This window comes from Trichosurus vulpecula, chromosome 1 (genome assembly GCF_011100635.1).
Source record: "Trichosurus vulpecula isolate mTriVul1 chromosome 1, mTriVul1.pri, whole genome shotgun sequence".
NCBI lineage: Eukaryota > Metazoa > Chordata > Mammalia > Diprotodontia > Phalangeridae > Trichosurus > Trichosurus vulpecula.
In genome coordinates this window covers 301,362,160-301,382,048 of record NC_050573.1, presented here as the reverse complement: position 1 = coordinate 301,382,048, position 19,889 = coordinate 301,362,160, and the positions used below count along the sequence as shown (strand labels likewise).

General features: G+C 37.5%; 1 pseudogene; it reads left to right on the top strand.

The window, feature by feature from the left end:
- The window catches only part of LOC118837434, a 95,240-nt pseudogene that overhangs the window by 27,907 nt on the left and 47,444 nt on the right, over window positions 1–19,889 (top strand).

The following is a 19,889-nucleotide window of genomic DNA, read 5'->3' as shown; positions in this document are numbered from 1 at the left end:
GCCTATCCTCCCTCCTCTTCATCATTTCAAAACAGAAAAATTACCTAAATTACCTAAAGACCACCAAACAAAACGGAAGGAAATCACAATATTGATGAATTAATATCTCTGGGAATGGGGCTCAACAGCTCATAATCTCTCAAACAAAGGGGTAAGGTCAAGGGATAATCTAGAAGCACAATCTTATCTGTATTTGTCAAAAGAAACAAGGCTCTTATCTTTTAGGAGTCTTGCCTTGTATGATGGTCAATGAGGAGAGAAAAAGGAGAGAACATTTATAGGCAAAACACACGGAGTATCAGATTCCACAAGTGAGTAAAGGAAGGAAGGGTGGGGGAGGAGGGCACATTATTATTTCTTGAAATGGTGGACCAAGGAAGAAATTCTTTCCATTTAACTTTGAGAAATGGCTGTGGTTCCCTCAGGAGCTAGGGTGTCATGCCTACTCCTTGTTCTACACCAACTTATGGTCTGGTCTCTAATGAAAGCAGTAGGCTAGGCTCCCTTTTTTCACACTCTTTGACTAATCAAAGTGCCACAACAACATCCTAAGGGTATTTTTATTTATAGTTTTATTATATATTATATTTTTATATTTTATATTCTTTTAGGTAATGGTGGACATTTAGGGTTTCCCCTAAAAGGAGGAGGAGAAGATACTCAATATGCAATTGGAAATAGACGTGGGACTGGTAATCATTCCTTTACCAAAAAAAAAAAAAAAAAAGAATGAAAAAAAGAAAGAAATGTTAAACCCTAACAGAATGACTTAAAACAAGATTCAATAACTGATCTTTTAACTATTGATATAATCCACTGGGAGGTTGCTACTTAAATATTTCAGAACATAAATATATCATTCTGTAGAACTGAAAATTCAGCATTTTATATCTCACCTAATTTCTGTACTTCCAAACAACTCTTGCTATATATCTGTTAAGAAAATGGACAGGCTTGGGCCAATCTTCATGTCAATGGCTGTCCTCTCTAAAAGTACTATAATGGTTGTTAGAGACTCCTTCCCCACTTCCACTCTACTCCAAACTGATGGGACTCAGGACCATCTGACCTCTTGAACTCAAAAGGTCTTTTCTAAGCCTAATCACGTTTATCTGGAAATAGATTTATTCGTTTGCCTAAGATCAGCAAAGAACAAACACAGAAAGGGCAGCTAAAACCTAGGCTCAGCCACGCCCAGGCTGGACATATATTTTAGATGTCATGTGTTCATTGCCACATGGAGGCCAACGCAGAAGTTAGGTAGAAAGAAGCTCAAAAGAGTGCTGACATGATTCACAACCAGAAAGGAAGAAACAGGATAAGTGGGCAGCTGTTCTCTTTTATACATCCATTAAGTCACTGATTTTTTCAGCTAAACAGGAGTCTCTTTATCACTACAAAAAAAAGATCTCTTTAATCCCTGAGTCCCAGGTGGCAGAAAGTAGATTCCGAAGTTTCCATATAGTCAACCAGAATTATGAACAACAACTCTGAGCATGTCCCTTAGGATAACCCCTTTAGGCTGAGAAGATTAAAATTGATCCTGTACCATTTTCTTATTGATCCTATTTATAAGCAATTGATTTTGTCCTTTAACTGCTTTTGTCCTGTAATTGCTTAAGTCCTGGATCTTTGTCTCTGAACTTAGTTCAAAATTCAGCTGGTTAAGTTTAGGGCTAAATTTAGAAATCTACCTCTCTTTGTAATCACTGATCTATTCTTGCTTCAAGAAATTCAGCTTAAATCTTGGGGGATGCATGTGAACGCAAGGGAGTCAGGTCTAGTATCATTACACTACCACACTGTCCTTCAAGGATGTCTGTTTTGCTGTCCAAAAAGTCTGGGTCTCTATATTGCAGATGAACTCAAACAATGAGCACTTCTTAGTATGAGGAAGAAAGGAGGGGGTTACTGATAGCCCCTCATTACCAAACTTCCAACCATTCATATTGTTCCCTGTGCCTCAGCTCTACTGTACCCTATATCCTCCACCCCACGATGTAACCTACCCTGTTCTGTTCTTTGTTCTGTGCTCCCTCAAAACTTATAAAAAAGGAGGTGTCCTCTTGCTTGGGGTCTTTGGTCAGAGGCAGATTCATTTACCCTTTTATTGGCAGATTGCATGCCCCTGTTAATAAAATGATATCTTGCCCAGAAAAATGTACCTCACCTTACCACTTTATTAAATTTCACACCTGACAAGACCAATTTAACCTCATTATACCAAGAGGTAAAATAGTGAGGGAGTGGTAGATAGGGGAGAATTATGAACCATACTCTTATCTGAACTGAGCAAAAGAAATGTGGGGTAGCATGGAAGAGAGCAAGAATAAATAACTATATAAATGGAATCAATGAATTTGAACATGAAATGAACATTAACGGGGGAGGGGGTATCTGTGGAAGAGATTAAGATCAGATTACTTCAAGCAAAACAAATCAGAAAGACCCAGTACTGATTGTTTTGGAAGAAAATAAAATACAGAATGTGATGGAAAGAATCACAAATTCACTAATAGTATCCTTGAATATAAATGGACTCATTCTTAAAACAGTGACAGAACAGATAAGAAAACAGAACCCAACAATTTACTTCATACAAGAAACACTTAAAACACAAAAGATACACAGAAAGCTAAAAACTGGGGTGGGGTGAGTGAGGTTAGAATAAAATGTATTATGTTTTAGAAAAATCAAAAAAAAATCAACAGTTGCAATCATGAAAACAATGAGCATATTAATAATACAACTTAACAAAAATATAACATGCATCCAAATTCAATGGATGCCCAAAAAGTATTCTACAAAATATAACACTCATTTATGTTTCCAAAGGAAAAAAATAGAATGGTTGGACTTTTCCTTAATTTGATCAAAAACATTTATCTAAAACAAAGAACTACCATTATCTGTAATGTCAAATATCAAATGTAAAAAGTTTCCCAATAAATATCCAGGATGAAGAAATAATGATCTCTGTCTTCACTATCATTTGATATACTGCTAGAAGTACTAAGTACAGAAATAAGAAAAAATAATAAATTAAACGAATGAGCATTGGCAAATGAGATAAAATTCTCAATCTCTATATCTGCATATGATATACCAATTGTATAGAAAATCCTAAATAATCAATGAAAAAATTGATCAGGACAATAGTTTCAGCAAAAAAGTAAAATATATAATAAATGCACAAAATTATCAATGTTTCTATACATTAAAAATAGAAGCCAAGAAAAATATACACAGAAAATCTATTTACAGTAATTGCAAGATACATAAGGTATCTGGGAATTAACCTACTAAAATGATAGCAGCAACATCTGGTGGCTAGAAGTTCAACTATGCAATCTGGATGACAAGCTCAAGTTTTTCCTGGAACTTATTAAATATATATTATTGGACAAATTTCCTAACTTGTCAGGGTTCCTAAAGAAACCTCTAAAATTATAAGTTTTAGATGAGTTGCTAACCTATATGAGTACCTTATCTACTAAGAGTTAGCCACACTAGTGAAATCAGAGGTCTGAACCTATTATTCCATTTACTTAGAAACACACAGGACTTATATAAATGCAAGTACAAAAAAAAATTTACAGAAATAATGGAAGAGCTGAGTAATTGCAGAGAGAGGGAGAAGAGGGGGAGGGAGGGAGAGCACTGTGATTTCATTTATATAAATGGTTGCATATTTCCCCTCCCACATAGTTTTAAAGAGTCGATCAATAGTCAATAAACATTTTTAAACTCCTACTTTGTGGTAGGAACTGTTCTAAGCACTGGGGATAAATATAGCTGGAAGTTCTGAGCCCTCTATAAAGGGAGGCTGTGGGAGGCGTTTTTGATTTGCCCTCCAGCCCTCCAATCAGAGCCAGGGAAAGCAACTGACAGTACAGACAGAGGTGCTGAGTATCAAAGCTGAAGCAATCTCCATGCTGTTGAGATTTCTGGTGATGATCTTGTCCTAGGGGAAGCATAATGTCCAAAGAGTTCAAGGAGGAAACCAAGCAGAGCAGCTGGTGGGAAATAAAGATGGTTCCTTGGAGCAATAAGATTGAGTATTTTGCTCAACACATAGTCAATATGTGTCAGGGCCAGGATTTTTAACCCAGATCTTCCTGGATCCAAGGCCAATTCTCTATTCACTACCCTACGTTGCCTCTCGATTGGAGAAATATTCAATATTAATCACTGGACCTCAACAGAATAACAAAAATTATAATGCTACCTCAATATATAGGTTTGAGGTTCAGTCATGTCCAACTCTTTCTGGTCCCATTTGTGGTTTTCTTGACAAAGATAATGGAGTGGCTTGCCATTTCCTTCTCCAACTGATTTTACAGATGAGAAAACTGAGGTAAACAGGGTGAAATGACTTCCCCAGGGTCGCATAACTAGGAAACGTCTGAGGCCAGATTTGAATTTACGAAGATGAATCCAATGCTCTATCTACTGCACCACCTAGCTGCCTAGTCCTTCGTTACCACTCACCTGATCTATTGCAATAGCCTTCAAAATGTACTCCCAGATTCAAGTCTCTCTTCACTCCAATCCATACTCCATGAAGCTGACCCTTCTGAAATAATCTCAGGGACATTTCAGGTACCCGAATACACTTTGGGAATCACTGATCTAGTCTACATATGTACCAATTCATATGTGTGTATATGTTTATATATACATTTCTATGTATTTTTACATGTTGTATCTCTTATTAGAATGTAAACTCCTTCAGAACAGATATTATTTTTGCTTTTTCTTTGTGTCCTCAGTATTTAGTATAATACCTGATACATAATAGTGGCTTTATAAATGCTTATTATTTGATTGGTTATTGATTGACAATATCCAGGTTCTTCATCATCCTAGTCTCCCTCCTCTGGAATACTTCTAGATTATCAAACTCCTTATTAAATTCTGGTGCACAGAACTAAACACAATGCTCCAAATGTGAGCTGACCAAGACAAAGTACAGTAAAAACTATCTTTAAGTTTTTGTTTTCCAGAACTATGGCTCTTATAATGCAACTCAAGTTCCCATTAGCTTTTTTGGCTCTTCTGTCACATTCATTGACTCATAATATGTCTGTGGTTCACTAAAACTTTCAGATCTTTGTCACACTAACTGCTTTCCAGGTGTACCTAACTTCTTGTATTTCTCAAGTTGATTTTTTTAACTCATGTGAAACTATATGTTTACTCTGATTGATTTTCACCTTTTTAGAGTCATTCTGATGTTCTAGCGAATACCTTTTTGTATCCTGATTCTGTCATCTAGTATGTTAGTTATCTCTCCCAGCTTAGGATCATCTGAAATCTTGATAGGCAAAGCACCTTTACATTTCCTAGGTGATGGATATTGTTGGTTCCTAAGTACAAAGGTTAAAGCATTTATCTTTCCTTTCAGTCCACAAAAGATAAACTACAAAACAAAAAAGTTATTTAGCACAATCACTCCATTGGGAAGAGTTGAGCTGGCTTACTTTTATGGATAAGATCTATTGGGTGAGGGTTGTTTATTGAGATGTGGTCAACGTATCTAAATTAAATGTATTGATAAAGAAAAACTGTGTAAGTCTTTCATGAGTTTCTTTGGTATAGTCCTGTAATGAGGTACAGGTCCTATCCAGCAATCCATAGGCCTGGAAGAGACATGAAACAGGTCTAAAAGCTATGTAAAGGCTATGATCAGTAAAAATTGAAATACTTAATATCAGATCTGCCAGTGACAATACGTTTGGTGGGGAGAGAATTGAAAAATCTTTTACTGGTAAGTACAAGTACTTTTTTGACTAGCTTGGCATTTGTGCAGAATGGATACATACATGATAAGATTGGAGGACAAAATGAATTTGATCTTTCTACTTTTAAAACTAAATATAGTTCAAATGAATAAATGAATGAGAAATTGAGACAAGGAAATAAAACATCTCTAGAGGACTCAACTGTTTTTTTCTTTAGGACAAGGCCCTCTTCAGTTTCTTCAAACCTGCTTTCTGTCCAAATTAATTCTGCTGAGCTACAAATAGGTTACACCATGTAACAACAATGCTGCTAGCAGCTGCTGTGGGGGTGCAAGACCAACAACACCAGCACACAGAAGGGCTGCTAGCACAGGTTCTTTGATCTGCTTTTCTAAGGAAAGCAACTTTAAGGGGTTAACAATCTTACTTTAACTAAACATACATATACCATTCACTTAGTTCAGGGGGAAAAGTCAGCACCCTGAACTTCAGAGCAAATACAAACAGAAATTACAAACAGAGACAATATAAACAGATCAACATTTCTGTCTAACCAAATCACAATATATAGTTAGGCTGCTTCAACGACTTACCCAGAGTCTTGTCGCCAATACTCTTTCAATGAGTGTGCCCCCAAAGGCAAAACACCAACCTCAGAGCTCTTGTACCCTGTTCAGGGCCCTGAGGGCTCAGAGCCTACTTAGCAAAAGGTGTGGGGCTTGCAGCCTGGGGGCTCACAGCTAGTTAGTGAAAGGGTATGGGCCTGCCTCTAATCTGGCCTCCCTTTGTTGGCCCCACTTGAGGCCTATCCGGTGGGTGGGAAAGATCTTTCACTTACAGACTAGCTTTACACGCCATGAATAAAACACTAAAACTGTCAGTAGTTTGGAATACTGCGGATTTGGGAAGAGAAAAGGGGGAGGTGGGGAGACTAGTATTGTCTGGATACTAACAGAGGATAAAGGAATGTGAAACACATAATCAGATTCTTTTGCTTCAAGTAGGAAAGACTAGGATGGCAAATATATTTTCGGTAAGTAAGGAGCAAAGAGAATTTCAGTCACTTGCCTAGAGTGTGCAGAAATTCAGCCAATAAAAATGTATCAGGCATCTACTATGTGCTGGGCACTGTGCTAAGTGCTGGTGATACAAAGTAAATACAGTCCCTGTATTCAAAAAGCTCCCAATCTAAAAGAAGATACAATATGAAAACAACTATGCACAATCAAGCTTTATTCAGTATAAATTGGAAATAACGAACAGAGGGAAGACACTAGAATTTAGGGGCATCAGGAAAGGCTTCCTGCAGAAGGGACACTTCAGCTGGGACTTGAAAGAAGTCGGGGGAGCCAGGATGTAAAGATGAGGAGGGAAAGCGCTCCAGGCATGAGGCACAGTCAGTGGAAATGCCTGAGTTAGGACCAAAGAATACACGGTAGAATGATAAAGGATGACAGAGAGAAAGCAAAGCTGCTCAATTTTTTTTTGCTTCTGTTTTCTCTGCCAAAGAAAATGATCGTTGGTCTATAAAAGACAGAGCAGATATAGCTAATAGAGAGCTGGTGTACAAGATAAATCGGGGTGGAAGTAAGGGCAGAATAAGAGAGCACCTAGCTGCTCTTGATGAATTCAAGTCATCAGGGGCAGATGAGTTACAATCTCAGGACTGAAAGTACTGAAGGACATGACTGTGAAGTCATCGTCAGTGATCTTTGATTCTGGAGAACAGAACACTTGCCACAGGATTGGAGAAGGGCAAATGTTGACCTGATTTTCAAAAAGGGTTAGAGAAAAAAAATTGGCAACTATAGGCCATTGAACTTGACTTTAATCCTTGGGAAAATTCTAAAAAGTATTATTGGATGGTTGTTAATATCATGAAAAGAAATCAGTGATTGCAAAGAGGCAACAGAACCTCATCAAAAACAGGGTGTGCTGGACTAACTTCAATTCCTTTCTGACGGAGTTGCTAGACTGATCGTCATAAAAATTCTGTAGATATAGCATACCTAGATTTTAGCAAAATATTTGATAATTAACTCATAAAATAGGTGGCACAGTGAATTAAGCACTAGAATGGAGTCAGGAACACATGAGTTCAAATCTGGCTTCAGACACTTACTATTTGTGTGACCCTGAACAAGATATTTAACTTTCGTCTGCCTCTGTTTCCTCATCTGGAAAAATGGGGCCCACAATGGCACCTACCTCCTAGGGTTGTTGTGAGGACAAAATGAGATATTTGTAAAGTACATGGCAGAGTGCCTGGAACATAGGAAGTACTTAATGTTTGTTCCCTTCTTCCTTGTTGAAAAGATAAAGAGATGAAAGTCAGACAAAATATTATTATATAGATTTGGATATGATTATATAGCTCCCCTCAAAATGTGTCCAATAATGGTTTGATATCAATTTGGGAAGAGATGTCTAGAGGAGACTGGAATAGATGAATATTGAGCCTTATGCTAGTTAAATTTTTAATCAATGATTTTGATAGTTATAAATAGCATGCCTATCAAATTTGCAAATGACACAAAGTCATGAAAAAATTGAGAAAGATCTTGAGATTCCATCATAAGATGGAATTCAACATGGAATAATATATATTAAAGTCTTACACTTGGATTGAAAAAATCAACTTGAAAAATACAAAATAGGGATATGTCTGGACAACAGTTTGTCTTTAAATTATCTGTAGATTTTAGTGGATATTGGCAAGATGAATATGAGTCAAGAGTTTGAAAGAACAGGTAAAGAATCTAATCAGATATTGGGCCACATCAAGAAGTGGCTTCCAAGAATAAGGAAATGACCAGACTACTTCCCAAGTGCTGTAAATTCTAATCACAAAAATTTAGGAAGGAAATTATGCATTTAAAGAACATCCAAAGAAAGGAAACCAGGATGATGATGGGTTCGTGACATATAAAGATCATCTAAGGATCTGCAGTATTTTTAGCCTAGAGTAAGGAAGATTCAGGGACATAGTTATTTTCATGTAATCAAAAGGCTGTTATATATAAGCAAGAGGGCAAATGGTGTATAACTACTATTTTTGCACTGAGGTAGGAGGAAAAGTTATTTTCTCAAAGAAAGAGTATTGGTGGGAGCATTGGAGGACTAAAAACAGAAAATAAAGTATGAAATACATGTTTCAGGGAATATATACAGTCAGCAATGGAAAAAAGAAAGCATTACTATACAATGGAGTTATGTGTGGGAACTTTGTACCAAAAAGGCACCAGAAATAATTATGGATGGGTCACGTAAGCTCTCAGGGCCTCAGCGCTTTTGTGGTAAAATCAGAGATTTGGACTAGTTTGAGGTTCTTAGCCCACAGTCAATTAACTTGTCATTTTTTAAACATTTTGGTAATTATTTCAATATAACTGGTTTCCTTTGTAATCCTATACATTATGTGCAGTTAATCATCATTCAGAAAAGAGCTCCATAAGATTCACCAGACTTCCCAAGGAGTCCATGACAGGAAAAAAAAAAAAACCTGACCTATCTTATCTCTAAGGTTTCTTTCAACTCTAAAATCCTACGACGCTAAGATCCAACATGGGATATTTGATGACTCAGTATACGCTTAAGTCAAGCTTTCAATCTCCCAGACAAAGGAGACTCTATAATGGAGGCTGGTAGAATGGTAGCTTTACAGCAAATTTTTTAATTTAACATTTTTCAATTAACAAGCACTTAATTTTCTTTCCCTCTGATCTCCCTTACCACGTTGAAAGAAAGAAAAGAAAAGCCCTTGTAACAAATATGTATAGCAAAACAAAACAAATACACAAAAATATGTATGTCTCATTCTGCATCTTGAGTCCATCACTTCTCTATTATGAAAACTATTGCTATGAGGTCAGCCATGAAGAGCTTTTATTCAATGAATCAATTTATTTCTTTTGATGATCATGAACATTAAGAGGGTGACTCAAAATAGATGACTCCTATCCACTCCTCTTCAGATATCAGAAGTCAGACAAGACATGCCAGCTTCTATTTCACATCAAGAATTTTTCAAATGTTGCCTTTGCCAAAGAGACTTGGGAAATCTGGGTAGAAAACTCAGCTGCCATTGATACTCATCTAGTATGACTCCGACAGTAAGCAACTCCCAACTCAAAGAGTACAAGGCCTGTGAGGAATAGATAAAACCTTGATTTGACTAAGTGAGGACTTTCTAAATTCATGGGCGCTACCAGCTATGTAGCAGCAGACAGCAAGAACCATTGGCAAATGATTGCCTTCTTCACCTTAGAATGAGAGGAAAACTATTCTCCTTCAGGAAACTTTCTAGCACAGGCTGCAGATTTAGTTGATCCACCTTCAGAGTGCCTAGTTTAAACAAGCCTGTTCAGCTACAGTTTGTAATTATTTATAAAAGAAGAAATGACCGAAAAGAGCTAACATGTAAGCTAGATCTAATTCAACAATTATACATTTTTTAAAGAGCAAATAATGGATTAGGGGTGGTGATACATGCCTAGGATTCCTGCTCCTGAGGAGGCTGAAGCTGATGGATGGCTTGAGCTCAGGAGCTCTGAGCTGTAGTTAAACAAATTGCATGTCCACACTAAGTCTGGCACCAATACAGTGAGGGTTCAGGAGTAGGGGCGTTAAGACTGCTTAAAGAATGGAAAATTAGCCCAGGTCAGGAACAGAGCAGGTCAAAGCTTCTGAGATGATCAGCAGTAAGAGGCTACTGTACTTTCAATCTGAGAGAGACAGGGAAATCTAGTCTAAAAAAAAAAAGGAACAGAAAAAGGCAAGCTATGTGCTTACCATGGGCAGGCAGGCTCTATGCCAGGTGCTGGGGATACCATGACAACAATAAAACAGTGCTTGTCTTTGTGGTAAGAGAATTTTTGGCTTCAGTTTCTCACTGCCATTTACTTAAGATGAGCAGGTCATGTGACTAGCTATATAGTTCCAGAATTAATGGTTAGTTTGCAAATTCCAGCTATATTCCCAGTGTTTGCTCACTAATATCCTGTTTTAATTTGATATGGATCTTCCCTTTCTGCTCTCTGTTCTGATGTGAAAATCATTACCTTCTTCCTTTCCTAAAACTAGATTGTGCCTATCCCGACTGTGTAACTAAAGTCCATAGCAATTGCTGAAAACTGCTGCTCAAGCCCTCTATTTTTTGTACACAGTGAGTCTGTGCTCTGAGCATATATATAGTACTGGCAGTAGTACCTATCAGCAAATGTGAACAATGGTTGTATCACCTTTAAGGACCTTGCAGTTTATTGAGGGAAACAACATCTATCCATGTGAGTATATAACATATAAGGATGTAGATATAGATATAGATATACACTTGTGTATCTGTATACATAGGTGCATATGTGTATATATATGTATATGTGTATATGTATGTGTATATATGTGTATAGTTTTTCTTTTTTAGATGAAGGGAATGATTATTTAGAGCTAGGAGGATCAGAAAAGGCCTCCTGCAAAAGTTGGCCCTTGAGATGGAGAAGGCTCTCTCCACATGGGGTATCATGCCCTTACCTGAGGATGCTCTCCCCAAAGGAAGGTAAATTTTGAAGGCTGAAACCTACCTAGATATCTTGGGGTTTACTGGCTAGATTTTCTCTTTAAAGACCTTGCCTTAAACCCAATTTACTCTGGCTTTCATTGATTGGCCAACAATGTGTCCCTACCCAAGCACAATTTAATGGTTGTCTTCAAATGAATGTAAAAAGTGATTTTTTTTCTCCTTTGGCCAGAAACCCTGAGAGCCTTCCCCTCCCAGTTTGATTTTTTTTTATTAAAGGGGCCATCCCTTGGCTCACTTCTTAAACAGCCCTAATCACTAAATGAGCATTGTCTCAGTCAAAGTGAGAACACTGAAAGATCTTAGCTGAAAAAGGCCAAGGTTTCTCATTGCATCTTGGGCCATCTGCAGTCGTCCTAATCTATATCTGGCCACTGGACCCAGACGGCTCGAGAGGAGAAAATGAGGCTGGTGACTTTGCACAGACCTCCTTCACTTATATCCAATTGATTTGAAAGTCATGGCGTCATCTTCCTGATATTATGGTCCTCTTCTTAAACAAAGGACAAAAATCACAACCTGCAGGTAAACTACCAATTCTAAGAGTCATGGTGTCCAAAATGTGGGGGGATGATATCTCTTCCCTAGTTCAAAATATACCTAGAGTATTATATTCAATTCTAGTTGCCACATTTGAAGAAGAGGTTTGATCTACCAAAGCATGGCCAGAGTCAGAAAAACAGGAGGTTGAGAGAACTAAAACTGTGAAATATGAATATAAGTCAAAGAACTGCTGATGATTTCCTAGGAAAGAAAATAATATCATAGATTTTTAATACTGGAAAGGACCTTAGAGATCATCAAGTCTAGCCCCCTCAGTTTTCAAATAAGGAAACTGAGGTACAGTTTTAAGATGAGTAACTCTGAGGCACAAAATTTTTTTTTTTGTTTTTTTTGTTTTTTTTGTTTTTTTTTTTTATTTTTTTTTTCCTTTATTTATTTTTAGTTTACCACACACGGTTCTACATAGTTTTGAGTTCCAGTTTTTCTCCCCTCCCTCCCCCCTCCCTCCCCAAGACGGCATGAAGTCTCATATAACTGTCATGTATAACTTCGCATTGAATTAATTTATGCTCTAGTCAAGTCGTGGAGAAGAATTTTGACCAATGGAATGAATCATGAGAAAGAAGAAACAAAACCAAAAAAAACAAAAAATTTAAGCAACTTGCTCACCCAAAAAAACCTGAAGGAGAATTTTTAAACAGATCTTAAACAGAATCCAAGTCCTGTCCACTACACCGTGCTCTTTCCTTAAGAAGATTTATAGGAAACGTGATAGCTGTCTTCAAGGATTTGAAGGGCTGTCATATGGAAGAGGGATTAAGCTTATCCTACTTGACTGAAAAAACATAAACTAGAGCAGGGGCATGTTTCGAGCTGAGAGCCAACATGGTACCTGACAATTTGGAGTCATAGTACCTCGGTTTAAATCCCCAGTTCTGCCAATTATGACCCTGTGTGACCATGGGCAAGTCACCTAACCTATTTGGGGCCCAGTTTCTTTATTGGTGAAATGAAGGTGTTGGTCAATATGACTTCTAAGGTCCCTTTCTGATCTGATAACCTTACAATTATAATCCCAAATTAAAGAGAGAAGGTAGAGTCCCCACTGGATCCTTTCTCATGGAATGTGGAGCTTCAATGGCTGGAAAAGAAGGCTTCCATCTTTACCCTCCTTACCTCCTCTACCCTTGGCCTAACTGAATCTCAATTAGTCGAGGTTGGCACTCCTTAAATAAAAAAGTACAAGTATTCTTGGCCTATACAAAGAACAGGCACATGTCTGACCCAGCAGGTGACACATCCAAGGATGCTCGAAATGGAACAAAGAGTCAATCAAAACTTACAGACAGCTCAGGTAGAATACATAATATGAAAGAAAATACTGCTCTCTGGCTCCTGGTGCTGCTGATTTGGGGGGGCACATTCTACCCAGTACCCACAAAGGCTTTTGCCAAGTGTACCTTACCTTTTTATGATAGAGATATAATTTACCCACTTGCTGGACCTGCCACATACCAGTAATTAAGGGAACTTTGTGTTTCAGAATTCTAAATTGTCAGAGCTCAAATGGCAGCCTCTTCACCTGAACTACATAATAGAAGGCCATCCTTGACTGACTTTTGCACTTAGGTTTCAAAGGTGAACATTTTCTCAACAGAAAATTCCCCTGTGTGCTTTAATAGACTCTCAATTGGATCTTTTAATGAGAGGTGGCAAAGAAATGTTTAAAAAGCAAATGTCTAAACTAAGCATTCTCACAGCATGAAGCTGTCTTCTGTGACAACTCACTCCATCACCACAATGGGAAAGCCTTGAAAAAGACTTCTTAAAAAGCCAAAGACACACATAAAGAACTGAAATCTATCTCACAGCTCCATTTTGAAATACTTATAGGTGGATTTTTAAGAAACTGCCAACATTTGAGAACACAGCAGGAAGAGTAGCAAAGAAGGGACTCCCAGAATCAAAGTCAATGTTGATGAATGCAGCACCTTCTACCTTGCAGGAAACCAAATGAACAATAACTTAGACTTATTGACATTTACTTCCAGGAAGAAATTAAATTTCAAAAGCTTGAAGATCAAATAACAAGCAAGCCACATATAGGGAATAGGAGGCATTAATATAAACTAAAACTGGGTCTCTATATTGTCATAATAACCAATCAAAAAATGAAAAGTTCAGTCAATGACAAGTTTTTTGTTTTGGTTTGGTTTAGTTTTTTTTGTAGCCATGATGTTAAATGATTGGACTTCTTGATTTTTTTTCACTAAACTGACATAAATAATTCATTACTTTGGCATCATATAGACTCAGTTTCATAGTTAAATCTGAGAAACTTTGATGTGCCCATAAAAGTGAAGAATGCCAGTCTCTATTACTTTGATAATCCAAAGTTCACTTCAATGTTTCAAGTAGCCATGACTCCATCAATGTGTGTATCCTTTCCAGGGATGGAGACCATAACCCCTCTATGCTGTCTTCTAGAGTGGCGGGAGCAAAACAATTCACCACCCAGGGCCATTCTGGGCAATGAGGCACTTCAATCCAGATCAGTCCAGTCCTCAGACAATAAGCACACAAGCAGGCACCAAGCCCGTATTTACTCAGTCAGTCAACAAGTATTTATTAAACACTTACTATTTACCAGAGAATCTGCTAAGCAATGGGGATACAAAGAAAAATAAAAAGAATCCCTACCCTCCCACAAGAGCTTACATTCCAAGGGAGAAGACCAATCTGTAAATAACTAGATATGTGCATGATTTATATGAGAATATAGAAGGTAATCTGAGAGGAGAAGACACTCAACAGCTGGAGGGATCAGGAAAAACCCATTGGAGAACAGGGGATTTAAGTTTAGCTTTGAAAGAATTCTGCGAAGCTAGGAGGAAGAGGTAACAAGGTAGACAGAGGTGTCAAACGCATACTCCTTAGTGCTGCAGGAACCAGATTAAAATTTAATTAGGAAATATTTAATAAAATAAATAAAAATACTATAAAATATAGATTATACTATATTTTAAAACAAACTCAAAACATGGCAGAAGGTATCCTTTGGTATGCATTAATGACTCCTGTTTCTACTTGCATTTAACACCACTGAGGCAAAGCATTCCGAACATGTGAGATAATCAGCCTGTGCAAAGGCTAGAGATGGGACATGGAGTGTCACGTGGGAGGAACTACAAGTATGTCAATGTATCTGTGTCACACGGTGGACAGGAGAGTGCAAGTCGTCTAGAAAGCTAGGAGGAGTCCAAGTGAGAGGACTTTATATTTGATCCTGAAGACAACAGGGAGCCCCTGGACCTCATTCAGTAGGGGGATGACTGGATCAGAGCTATACTTTAGAAAATCTCCTTAGTAGATGCTTTGCTGATTGAGCGAGTGAGTGAGTGATTGCAGGATGGATTGGAATGGAAAGAGATTTCAGACAGGAAGCTCATTAAAAGGTTGTTGTTGCAATAGTGCAAGTGGGAGGTGATCAAGGCCAGATCTAAAGTAGTGGTTGTATGAGTGGAGAGAAGGAGACTTATGTAATACATGTTGTGAAGGCTTAAAAACAAGATTTGGCAAGGGGTTATATGTATGGGATGAATAAAAGTGAGAAAATGTGGATGACACAGAGCTTTTGAGCCTGGATGACTTGGATGAAAATGGTGCCCCTTTAAGAGTAATACAGAAGTTTGGAAGAAAGGAGGGTCTGGGGAAAAGATAACAAGCTCTGTTTCCAACATATAAATTTGACTTACCCATCAAATGCTTAAAAATATTCAAAAGGTAGTTGATAGTATAGCTCAAGAGAGAGAATATGTCTGGAAATACAGATCTAGAGTCAGTTAGGTGGCACAGTGGCTACAATGCTGGGCTTGGAGTCAGAAAAACCTGAGTTCAAATCTGGCTTCAGACACTTACTAGTCTTCGGGCAAGTCACTTAACCTCTATTAGCCTCAATTTCCTCATCTGTAAAATGGGAATAATGGTAGCACTTACCTCCCAATGTTATTTTAAAGATCAAATGAGATAATAACTGTAAAGTATTTTGCAAACCTTAAAATGCTATATAAAGGTTAGCTAGTGTTAATAGTTGAAATAGTAGTGGTGGTGGTGGTGGTGGTGGTGGTAGTAGTAGTAGTAATAGTAGTAGTAGTAGTAGTAGTAGTAGTAGTAGTAGTAGTAGTATTGTTATCTGGGAATCATCTGCAAAAGATGGCAAATGAATCCATGGGAGCAAATGAGATCTTTTCAAATGTGGATGAATCTGCCAGAGCTTGACCTTCAAAGCCCCGTGATTACAGACAGGCAACGTATTATAATGGATAAAAAGCCTCAATCAGAGGCAGGAAGCCATGAGTTCAAGTCACACCCTTGGATACATACTGTCTGTGGGACCCTGGCGAAGTCATTTAATGTCTGTGTCCCAAGCAACTCTCTGAAAGTTGCAGAACAGTTATGTGTTTCTACATTGGTGAAGAGAGTTTCTGCACCAAGGATGCAGTGGCTAATGAAATAACAGCTCTAAACACACACACACACACACACACACACACACACACAAAAAAAAAGATATTTGCAAACCTCCATGCCATGTACACGCCATGATGAAATATGAGAGGACTTCAGTGATCTGAAGTTACAAAAGCTACTCAGTGAAAAATATCAAATACTAAAACTGAAATTTTAGAAATAGAGGATTTTCTAGAAAATAAAAAATTATTCAAATACATAGAGCATAAAAATAAGAGTTAATTTTACATAGCATTTTATGGTTTGCCTAGTGCATATACATATATATATATACACATATATATGCACTTTGCATACATATATAGATGCACTTCATAAAGCATAAAGCACTACATAAAGCTAACTCTTATTGTGATAACTATGCATGTAAAAATATATATGCATACACACAGATCTCATTTGGTCATCACAACAAACCTATGAAAAAGATGCATATTATCATCTCCATTTTACAGATGAGGAAACTGAAGCTGAGATAGTGGTAGGGGTCATACAGCTAGCAAATATCTCAAGCATGATTCAAACTCAAGTCTTCTTGACTTGAGGTAAGTACAGTCAGTTCTGCTATAACTAAAATATTCATTTCTAAAAATCATTGTGCTATCCAAAATCTTGAAACTAAAAACCACAGGGCTTAAGGAGGAAATGGAGCTAGGGACACAATCAACCATTGACTTTCTAGAAGATCAAAATTAAAATCAAATTAGTAGAATGAAAGTTCGCATCAACCCAATTCAACAAGCATTTATTAAACACCAGTTAATATATGGCAAGCTAGGCTTTAGGGATACAAACAAAATGAATAGACTCTATCCTCCTGGAGTTTGCTTTCTGATGAGTGAAAAGAATGTGTACAGAGATAAGCAAATTAAAAATGTACACAAAGTGAGAACAAACAATCTCAGGAAACAAGAAAGATCTCCAGCAGGAGGTGGTGCTTAAGCTAAGTCTATGCAAGGACATGAAGCTGGTGGAAGAGGGGCAATATGCTGAAAACAGCAAGTAGACATAGAATGTATGAGGAGTAATGTGGAATTGTTCTGAATAGATAGATGTGAAGGGCTTTAAGGGCAAATGGAGGAGGTTTTATTTTATTCTTGGAGTGACAAGGCTCTTAAAGCCTTTTGAGCAGAAAAGTGATGTGGTCAAAACTTCTCTTTGAGAATATCAATTTTGTAGCCAAATGGAGGATGTGTTGGAGGGTGTAGAGACTAGAGGTCCAGAGATAATTAAGAGATGATTGCAATAGTTCAGATGGCAGTGGTGTTTCAGAGTCAATTCTAACTGGAGAGTCAATTGTTAAATTTTCATGGTGAGAACTAACACCTCAGAAATCAGCAAACACTATAAGGCATAACTTAATTTATCATTTTTTGATTGTCTAGACTTAAAGAGAATGATGGGGAAAATGTTAATGATGCAGATTCAACTTAAAAATATGCCTTTAATATTTTTATATGAGCGCTGATTGTTAAAAATTTACCAGCACACCCCTACGTGAAATGTAATGATGTCTTGAACTAGGTTGATTACAGTATGAATGGAGAAGAGAGAAAAGAAAATGTTATAGAGATAGAATTGATGAGATTTTACAATTGATTAGATATGGAATGTAAAGCAGAGGATAGAGTCGGGATGACTCTAAGGTTGTAAGTCTGGGTGCCTGGGAGAGAGAGTGATGCCCTCAACAGAAATAGGGAAATGAGAGGTGGGCTTTATTTTGGAGAAGGGAAGTTAGATAATGAGTTCCATTTTGGACACGTTGACTCAGAGATGTCTAAGACAGAGAAACATTTAGTTTGTGATACTTGTGGAAATGTTACAGCATTCCCCAATAGACAAATGGTCAAAGGAAATGAACAGATAGCTCTCAAGGCAAGAAACTTAAGAAAATGCCCCAAATCACTAATTGTTAAAGAAATGTACATTTAAAAAACTCCAAGGTTCCACCTCACATCTTCATAGATTGGCAAAAATGACAAAAGGGCTGAGGGAAAACAGACACAATACTGAACTATTGGTGAAGCTATGAATTGGTCCAATTATTCTAGAAAGCAATTTAGAACTATACCCAAAAATAGTCACTAAATTTAGCATATCTTTTGATCCAGTTATACTACTAGTAGACCCATCTGCCTCCCCACCCCACCCCCAAAAAAAACTCAAAGGAAAAAGAAGAGGACCTATCTGTAGACACTGTTCAGTCATTTCAGTCATGTCTGACTCTTCATGACCTCGTTTGGGGTTTTTTGGCAAAGATGCTGGAGTGGTTTGCCATTTCCTTTTCCAGCTCATTTTACAGATGAGGAACATATATGAATTAAATGATTCGCCCAGGGTCACAGAGCTAGTAAGTGTCTGAGGTCAGATTTGAACTCAGGAAGACAAGTGTCCCTGACTCCAGGCCCAGCCCTCTATCCACAGCACCACCTAGCTGTCCATCTGTACAAATAGCTGTGTGGATATAGATACTAATACAGACAGAGATATTAGCTCCTTTTTGTAATAGCAAAGAACTGGAAATTAAGATAGGTGCCCATCAAATGAGAAATAACTGAAAAAATGAGAGACTATGAATGTCATGGAATATTATTGTTCCACAAGAGAAGACTAAACAGAGAGTTTGGAAAAATCCAAGAAGACTTATATGAACTGATGTGGGTTAAATGAGCAGAATCAGTACATTTATATAATAACAAAAGCATTATTAAGAAAGATAGCTTTGAAAGACTTGAGAACTCTGTTCAGTGCAATGACCAACCCTACAATTCCAAAGGATTGATGATGAAGTCAGCTGCCCATCTCCTGACAGAGAGGAGATGAAATCAAAGCATAGAGTCAGACATACATTTTCCCACACAGCCAATGTGGAGATTTCTTTTGCCTTACTATATATATATTTGTTACAATATTTTTTTCAAGGTGGAGGACTGGGAGGACAAATTATAGGAAGGAGAAGATTAGGCTGACAAAAAGGAAAGGAAAGGGATTCATTTTTCCCTAACATAAGAGAACATAAGGAAGGCCAGAAGGAAATACAAATAAGCAGAATAGTTTTGAAATTTATATGTTCTATTTATTGTATACTTACAAGGAAAAACAAGCAATACATAATAAAGATTCATAGTTTCATACTTTTCACAACTTAGTTCAAGCCTGTATTTTGTGACAGAAATCGCCCAAGGATTATTTGATAGGTACTGCTGTCAATCATAGCTATCAACACAGAGAGTTCTGAAAAAGCTGGTTTATTGTATGCTCAGAGCATAGATTTGCTGTATACAAGAAACAGTGGGTCCTGAACAGCAGTTCCAGCAACACTGTGTAGGTTTTGGTTCCATAGGCAGAACAGACCCAGTGGAACTTTACAGAAGGCAGAAGGGGAAGGTGATGATTTACAACATCAAAGAAGAGATATCAGAAGGGGGACATCTGTATCAAGCTAAAACAGGGAACTAGTTAGCAAACCCTGGGGATATCGCTGTATTTGCAAACTAACCTTTAACACTAGACCAGCTCGTCTTAAGTAAATGGCT